Here is a 10,140-nt window from a genome sequence, read left to right as displayed (position 1 = left end):
CACCTCTTTGCACACGCCACCATGGTGGTAACCGCATTTCCCACACTTAGGAAACGTTCCCTTCTGCGGTTCTTGCCTTCCGCCTGAACTAGTCATGGCGTAGTTTTGGGCAGCGGGCCTAGCATGTTTGCCTTGATGCTTCCCCGGGGTCCTATTATCATACGTACCTCGCTTTCCTCCGGCAGACTCTCCTGCCACCTTCAGTGACCCACTCCTCACGAAGTCGTATGTGACAATACCAGCTTGCGTCACCGCACCCTCAAACGTCTGGTGTCCCCCAGCGTTGACTGTAACACCCCGAGAACGCAGAGGAAACGTAAACGGGATGCGACAGACACTTCTGATATCAACCACATTGTTTATAAAGAAAATCGAATGTATTAATATACTTCAAAATTACATTGTCTCGTCTTTCATTATCGTCTAGGTGATACACACTTCATACAATACGATTCATAATTCTATCTGTTATAATGTATCCTAACGTCCAGCACGCAAAACTTACACACATCAAGCACTTAGCACGTAATCAATCACTTTATCTTAGTTGTACCTGAAAAGCATGTGAGAAAACGGTCAACTACGAATAGTTGGTGAGTTTCACAATTTTAGTAAACCATGATAAATCCATATCATAACATAATAACCTCTGGGAACTCTGTTACCCCAGAAACATACTTCCAATAACCTCTGGGAACTCTGTTACCCCAGAAACACATTTAATAACCTCTGGGAACTCTGTTACCCCAGAAACATACTTCCAATAACCTCTGGGAACTCTGTTACCCCAGAAACACATTTAATAACCTCTGGGACTCTGTTACCCCAGAAAACACATTTAATAACCTCTGGGAACTCGGTTACCCCAGAACACTATTTCGGGACTTACAATATTAGCAACTCAGTTAATTACCATCTTAATACATTACCGTACGATTTCCGTACAATAAACATTATATAAATACATTCGTTTCCATGCGATTAGCATGTACTTAAATACTTTGATAGAAACATGCTTTCCGCCCCGGGAAAATATTTAAAACAGTTCAGTAAAAAGGGGCTCGTGAAAACTCACCTTAGCACATGCAAGCAGGTAACGACAATCATTATCAGTTAACACGTCCAATCTGTAATATGATCCCTACGATCGTTATTATACAATTATTGTTTATATAATCTTTAACCTTATCAATCGGTACATCTGGGGACTCTGTTAACCCAGTACTGTACCTGTTCCGGGGGCAATGTTAACCCAGAAATACTTCTCCGGACTCAGATTGTGATGTCGTTTAGAGTTCCATGGTCACAATTTCTATTAGTCGTTTTCTCGTTTTGCGTGCCTAGCACGAATATCCGTTTTATGTTTCAAAAATGAGTTTGGTCACACACGACCCGAAAATAATGGTTGTCTGATAATTTAATTTAAAATGTGAAATTATAGCTCGGTTTAGACGTCCCGATTGGCCGCGGGACTCGTTTCCGTCTTTGGCGTACCGGAAATCGTTAAAATCGGTTAAAAATACTCAAATCATCCGGCTTATTTTCGGATGATTCATTTTTACTTGTTTAACTCAATTATATGAAAATAGTCCATTTTTAAGGTTTTTATATACCAGTCAGCTCGCTTAAGCGAACTTCACCGGTTTACGCGTTTTAACTTTAGAAGTTTGATAATTAGCACGATTATTTATCCGTTTACTCTCGGATCTTGAAATTTTGCACAAATCACTTTTTAATAGTGGGAAATTTTATAAAAATATTCCCAGAATTAATTCTTATATTTAAAATTTATTTATCTATTTTTAAACACCATTTAAACCCTAAATATGTCGTAAATACCAAACGACCTTAGAAAAATCCCAAATTTCTCCTGGATGTCCCCTGCCATCCACATAGTCCCCTGTAATTTTTCCAAAACCAAAATCTTCTTTTAAATGCCATTTTTACTAAAACCGAGCTAGAAATCCCTAGAACTCGTTTAACCGAAAAGCCTACTTAGACTTCTCCGACGGACTTAAAATTTTGTGTGTGACTTATACATGACAATTTTCCAGAATTTTTCATGATATTTAACTATTTTTCACCATTTTTGGCCAAAACAGAACATTAAATTTACCAAATATTCATCCTTCATCCAAAAATTACCAAAAATTCACAGAGCTCATATTTCCATGTGTTTAACACCTCTGTAAAATTTCGTGACCTAACTCTAAACGACCAACAATCTGTCCAAAAACACATACACCGACAAAAACCGAATATACCTTTCGTTTTCCGCCACTACAAGCTACAAACTCATCTTTCAGCTTTATCTACCACTAAATACAGAGCCTACAAACAACATACCACAATACCAAGCAAGTTACACTCACGATCAAGCCATTTCTTTCATGGTTTCGGTTATGATCCCAAAAACAAGGATTTAACCGTAAAAATTCGTTTTTGACTCGTTTAACTCATTTCTTGGACCAAGATCCTTTGTATAACCCGTATACATCACTTGATCGTGCAAGAATCGGTTTCATCTCAGGTTTTCACCCATTTTTCATTTGAAACCTCATTTTCTTGAAAGAAAACTTAAGAAAAGAAGATAAACACGATTACAACTCGGTTTTTACCTTGTGTTCTTGCTTGAAAACTCGGGTTTTTGATCAAAGGTTTGAGAGAGTTGAAGGTTTGATAAGTTGGGTGTGTGAAAAAAAGAAAATGAAATGGTTTGTGTGTGTGTGTGTGCCGACCGGAGGTGATGAGGGGGTGGGGTGGGACCCACCTCTTCATTCTTGGCCACTCATTTGGATATCAGATATCCGGATAATGTTTTGGATAATCTGGTTCAGTTCGTTTCTCGGTTAAATGTTTAATTCGGCTTGAACGAGGCTAAAACAGTCGTTTTTCGGCTAAAAATGAAATTTATATAAAACCACTTTAAAAAACTTAAACCATGACTTCCATTAACTTAAAATACCATGTTATTAATTATCGCGCATCTTTTTCGGCTTGATCGATCATCTCTTGCTCGGTTTGGTATTAAAGGTTTCGTTTAACGTACCGACGTACTTTTAAATCGAAATCCTTTTTCTGTGCCTTAATCCACTTATCCCGAAGCTTTAATACTTCGTAACATCACTAAATATCATACATCTCGTCTATAATTGAACCCTCGATTCATTCGGGTTTCCATAACTATCGATCGTTTGATCGCATATTCACTACGGTGAATTATATATTCACTTACAATCAATACAATGACTATGTTTTCTCGTATAATTACCATGGTAACCCGTGTACCCGACATTGTATATGACGTAACTAACGTCTACCGGTTAGGGTATACCTGGTTTCGTCGGAATCATTACATTCTCCCCCCGTTAAGAAATTTCGTCCCCGAAATTTTACACGCCCACTAACCCCTTCCGAGAGAAAAGTGGGGGGGTTTTCCTTCAGAATTCACCCTCGCGTTACCATGTATAATCTGGTCTTCGCTATGAATTCCAGTTAATCTTAATTAATAACGCTTGGTATGTCCAAACTGTTTAGTTTTCCCGTCTACTATCTTTACGGAATTAATTATGATATCAAGCATGTCCTCTATGAGTACCTCTATTACTAGTACTCTCGTTGCCTCATCGCTTAGGCACCTTTCAATCCGTATACATGGCAAAACCTCATGTATAGTACTTAGTCCCTGGAGTACTTTGATCGATAAACTAAATGACCTATCATGGAGATAGTTCTCATGGGGTCCAATATATTAAGAAGCTATTTTCAGTTTTGCCAAACCTCACATCACTTCTCTCTAAGGTGATGCCTTAAAATGCCTTGTCACCTCTATTTAGTGACAATGGTTTCCTTTGAACGTTGACATAAATTCTTTGCCAATCCTTGCGCTACTTTCAACTTCCCTTAAGCATTATAAATCTGATTGGTTGATTCTCGAATCAATCCAAATATTATGGCTTGAGTGACGCCCATTTTCGATTTAACAAATTGGTGATAGTCACTTCACCCATAGAAAGCTTCAAGCTCTCAATGCTTTCTTCCCCGCCTTCCAATAATGGAAGTAGGATGACTATTTTGATCTGAGATAATTGAAAATGGCACTCCACGACGAGATACCATTTCACCATCAGGAATTTAGGCAAGAATTCATCGTGGTAATCGTCGTAGATTGGAATGAAATGCGAGGATTGGTTAATCGATCCGCGATTATCCAATTTTCCTCATGCCTTTGATATATCTTGGGAATTTGCATCCCGAAAACCAATGTAATTTATTCCCACTATCATTGGTGAATTTTTTTTTTTTTTTTTTTTTGTCATTGTGGCGTTCCCAAGGGTTTTCGGTGTGTAGACTTATCTTTCGCATAACTCAATATTCACCAACATACGTAACCATATCTTTCTCCAAACACGACCATTAATAAAAATCCTTTCAGATATCCGTATCAACAATAATCAAATCCAATCCTGGATGTATGGATTATTTCGATCTATGCGCTTCGTCCATGATTAATTCACGAAGGTCATGGGGGGGACGGGATCCACACCCGATCTTTGAAATAGAGAGTTTCGTCCACGCGCTGTCCGAAATTCCTTTCGTTGCCGTAAAGTTCCTCCTTTTCCAAATGTCCCTCTTTCAACGCCTCATATTTAGTTCTTTCTGATCGAATATGTGTTGCAAACTTTTATGATCGGTGAAGATGGTGCACTTTGTACTGTAGAGATAATGTCTCCACATTTAAGTGCATAGATAACCGTTCCCAGTTCTAAGTCGTGAGTAGTGTAATCTTACTCGTGTACTTTTAACTGTCGGGAAGTATAGGCTATGACCTTAATATACTGCGTCAACACGCATTCTAACCCTTTACGCGATGCGTCACAATACGTGACAAAACCATCGTCTCCATCGAGGAGACTTAAAATCGGCGCTTGACACAATTTTAATGGTTTCTATCTTAATTGGGTATTTGTTAAATCCTTGTTGCTTCACAACATGACCAAGGGATTATGCCCTCTTTATTCAAAATCACATTTCGAAAACTTCGTGTATAGCTCATCTTGCTTTAACACTTCTACAATTTTCCTTAAACGTCGTTCGTGCTCTTCTTTATGTTGCAAATATATCATAATATTATCAATGAGTGCTATAAAAAATTTGTCAAATTAAGGTTTACAGACTCGGTCCATGAGTTCCATGAATGCTGCTGGCGCATTTGCTAGCCCAAAAGGCATAACTAATAATTCATAATGGCCGTAGCGAGTCCGAAACGCTGTGGCTGCAACGTCCTCCTCTTGGATTTTTCATTTGGTGCTAACTATATCTAAGATCAATTTTCTAAAGATAAATCGCCCTTTGCAGTTGGTTAAACAGATCATCTACTTCGAAGAAGTGAATACCTATTCTTGATCGTCACTTTATTCAATTCTCCCTAATCACACATATCCTAACACTTCCGTCCTTCATTTCCCAATTAAAACTGGTGCACCCCATGGTGACTAACTAGGTCGTATAAAACCTTATCCAATAATTCTTGCATTTCAGTTGGTGCAAGTCGATAAGATGCTTTAGCAACAGGGCCAGCTTGAGACATTAAATCGATTCTGAATTCGACCTGTCGGGTTGGCGGTAATCCAGGAAGTTCTTCTAGGAAAAACTTGTGGAAATTCGCGTACCATAGGGATATCTTCTATATGTTTTCTTTTAATTACTTTGGCAATCGCGTTTGTTAAATACACCACGTCTTCTTGTCGTAAATATTATAACATCTCAAGATGAGATTAGAGTGGTAACATAATACCGTACACTTTTCTCCGTATCAAATCACTTCATCGTCCGAAGGAGATCTTCTAATCATCTTCTTTTCATATTTGTTTTCAGCTTCATGTTGAGTTAGCCAATCCATGCTAACTATTACGTCAACACTTCTTTACTTTACTGATCGTAGGTCAATAAGGAAAGGTTAATCGTTCAGAATAATAGGACAATTCCGAACAATTTAGTTAACCATTAGGGATTTACCGTTAGCGATTCTACAGTATAGGGTTCTATAGTTTCACTAATCGGTATCTTTCCAAATGATAGGAGGTTAGCAGGAACTAACTTCTATCGACGACCGTAAAAATATCACTGAAGCATATTGATTTAAAACTACAACATACTTAATACCACCTTTGGATCATGACGTGCTTTATTCGAATTACTCACGTAAGTACGGCTCCTTGCTTGATCAGAGGTTGATGCTTGTCATGAGGTTCGTCTTTCAACGACACCTTGGTTCAACTTTGGGAAATTTCTCTTGAACGTTCTGTACTGCCACATTCATAGCAAGTACAACTGTTTGGCATAATTTGATTTCTTTGGATGGATTATTATTGAAGTTGTTGGGTTCGGAGTGGTTGCACACGAATGGGTTGGGGTTGCCGGTTCACATGGCTTCAATTGGTTCTACAATTGGGGCATTACTTCCATCTTTACCACACCTGTGGCCTACTATCACTCAACATTCTTCTTCCTGCCGATAACCATATATTTTCCACATTCAGGGAAGGACCCTTTATGCGGTTCATGGTTTCACACCAGAACTAGTCTTAGTATAATTCCGGGTTGTAGGACATACCTACTTATTCACAAGTCTATCTTGCACTATACCTTTATCATTTCCCTTCTTTAACACTCGACGTCTCACCTAACTTCCTTCCATTCCGCTTCCCATAAAGTCAAATATATCAATGCTGGCTTGTGCCACAACCCTTCCAAAGGTTGTATATATTTTACAGGGTTGACTATACTCCTTATCGATGGAGTTAGTCCCCAATCTAGCACTCACTTTGCTTTGTTTCAGAAGTAATTAGCCATGTTACCAGACATGACAATTCCTTCAAACGATTTGCGTGTTCTAAGTGATCAGCACACAACATTTCTATCTTTCATAGCTCATTTTCCAATCTCTGAGTTTAATTACTCGAATAAAAGTGCTCTGGCACAATAATTTTAAATCCTGACCATATTATCTGAGCAATAATTTTTCTAATTATAATTTTGTACCATCGTGTTCCAACACGATACAACATAATCTACCAACATATCTGTAGCATATTTCACTACACAATGTTCTAGACTCTTACCAATATCATTAACCATTTCGATCTTTTCTATCCACTCGCTAATCTATTCCTTCCTTTATCATCAGTCAACTATTAATAATCCCTTTAACACAACCGATAAACATATTCTTCACACCGGATCTAATTCATTACGACTACTATTCATGTTTAGTATATAACTAATACTTGTAATCATAATAGCATTCGGTGGGACATTATCATTCTTAATAATACCACTAAGAATTGAAATATTCATAATCATGTGATTGCTCGATCTATAATTCTGCGTTCACATTTGCATCAACACTAGCAGTGATCTGTGATACTACATCCGGTATCATCATCTGCTATCCTTGAGCAATCAACTGAATCATATCAATCTCCATCATTGGAGTTACTCTTTTTATATCATTCTGCCGTACTCATCCCGTACGCAGTAATCAATACTAATCTCACCGTATGACTCGTTACCAGTTCAATCATAACAACAGGTACACATACACACCAAATATTATCACATATATTACACATACCGGCATCTAGTATATATGTCCCATAACTATAATAACATATGGACTTAACCTGACATCGGTTAACGTTTAAATATGTTTCATAACCCTTGTCACCAACTGACATATAGACCTTTCTCAACAACGATCAATGCTTAATATGCTTGATTTCAATATCCTTTTGCATGTAAGCATAACCGATACATGCTCACCATGAGCACCGAACGATTACGTACCACGGAGTTATAATATCCGTGTCTATTCGTATATCCGGCATACACAGTATACCTCCTACGAACGAACAACCAACTATGCCATAATGATTCCAACACTTCTTTGTGAATAGGTAATCATTCTATTCGAGCATACATGGGTGTAAACATCTAACGGATGTAAGGATAACATAGGAAGTTATTAGAATAGGCGGTACCGGTGTTGGTAGGGTATGGGATTTATCAATTTTTGGTTGGGAGTGACGGTTACTAGACATTTCTGGTTAATGTCAAACGGGAGATCTAACTTGGTACTGTCATAACTATAACCCGATAAGTCCGACTTATCACCAACCGATGCTCTAGAAATTTCAGCATCCTCGGTACTTTTTATTATTACATCCCCCGGTTCTTTATCCGGGTCTTATTTCCCAATACTTGAACCCCCAAGATATGCACACGTATATATATATATACACATTAGCACATATAAATGATATTATATACTGTACACATATGTTGCCATTTTTACCTATTAATGTACCCCGTGACTTCCCCTGAATTCCCTCGTGCGGACAAGTCTGTTATTATGTTCCGGACCATAATAACTCACTTGTCCATCCAAGTTCATCCAGACCTCGTCACTATAAATTATTAGTTGATATTCAGATCCTATAATACTTGAGCTACTGGTTATATTTTAGGTATCTTTTAAAGACATCCTAATTCTTTTATAACCAATGGCTCTGATACCAAGTTCTGTAACACCCCGAGACCGCAGCGGAAACGTAAACGGGATGCGATAGACACCTCTGATATCAACCACATTGTTTATAAAGAAAATCGAATGTATTAATATACTTCAAAATTACATTGTCTCGTCTTTCATTATCGTCTAGGTGATACACACTTCATACAATACGATTCATAATTCTATCAGTTATAATATATCCTAACGTCCAGCACGCAAAACTTACACACATCAAGCACTTAGCACGTAATCAATCACTTTATCTTAGTTGTACCTGAAAAGCATGTGAGAAAACGGTCAACTACGAATAGTTGGTGAGTTTCACAATTTTAGTAAACCATGATAAATCCATATCATAACATAATAACCTCTGGGAACTCTGTTACCCCAGAAACATACTTCCAATAACCTCTGGGAACTCTGTTACCCCAGAAACACATTTAATAACCTCTGGGAACTCTGTTACCCCAGAAACACATTTAATAACCTCTGGGAACTCTGTTACCCCAGAAACATACTTCTAATAACCTCTGGGAACTCTGTTACCCCAGAAACACATTTAATAACCTCTAGGAACTCTGTTACCCCAGAAAACACATTTAATAACCTCTGGGAACTCGGTTACCCCAGAACACTGTTTCGGGCCTTACAATATTAGCAACTCAGTTAATTACCATCTTAATACATTACCGTACGATTTCCGTACAATAAACATTATATAAATACATTCGTTTCCATGCGATTAGCATGTACTTAAACACTTTGATAGAAACATGCTTTCCGCCCCGGGAAAATATTTAAAACAGTTCAGTAAAAAGGGGCTCGTGAAAACTCACCTTAGCACATGCAAGCAGGTAACAACAATCATTATCAATTAACACGTCCAATATGTAATATGATCCCTACGATCGTTATTATACAATTATTGTTTATATAATCTTTAACCTTATCAATCGGTACATCTGGGGACTCTGTTAACCCAGTACTGTACCTGTTTCGGGGGCAATGTTAACCCATAAATACTTCTCCGGACTCAGATTGTGATGTCGTTTAGAGTTCCATGGTCACAATTTATATTAGTCGTTTTCTCGTTTTGCGTGCCTAGCACGAATATCCGTTTTATGTTTCAAAAATGAATATGGTCACACACGACCCGAAAATAGTGGTTGTCTGATAATTTAATTTAAAATGTGAAATTATAGCTCGGTTTAGACGTCCCGATTGGCCGCGGGACTCGTTTCCGTCTTTGGCGTACCTGAAATCGTTAAAATCGGTTAAAAATACTCAAATCATCCGGCTTATTTTCGGATGATTCATTTTTACTTGTTTAACTCAATTATATGAAAATAGTCCATTTTTAAGGTTTTTATATACCAGTCAGCTCGCTTAAGCGAACTTCACCGGTTTACGCGTTTTAACTTTAGAAGTTTGATAATTAGCACGATTATTTATCCGTTTACTCTCGGATCTTGAAATTTTGCACAAATCACTTTTTAATAGTGGGAAATTTTATAAAAATATTCCCAGAATTAATTCTTATATTTAAAATTTATTTTTCTATTTTT

This window comes from Bidens hawaiensis, unplaced genomic scaffold, assembly GCF_021521415.1.
Source record: "Bidens hawaiensis isolate Kalapana, Puna unplaced genomic scaffold, B.hawaiensis_p1.1 tig00004007_1, whole genome shotgun sequence".
In the NCBI taxonomy this organism is placed as follows: Eukaryota; Viridiplantae; Streptophyta; class Magnoliopsida; order Asterales; family Asteraceae; genus Bidens; species Bidens hawaiensis.
This window is presented reverse-complemented; position numbering follows the sequence as displayed.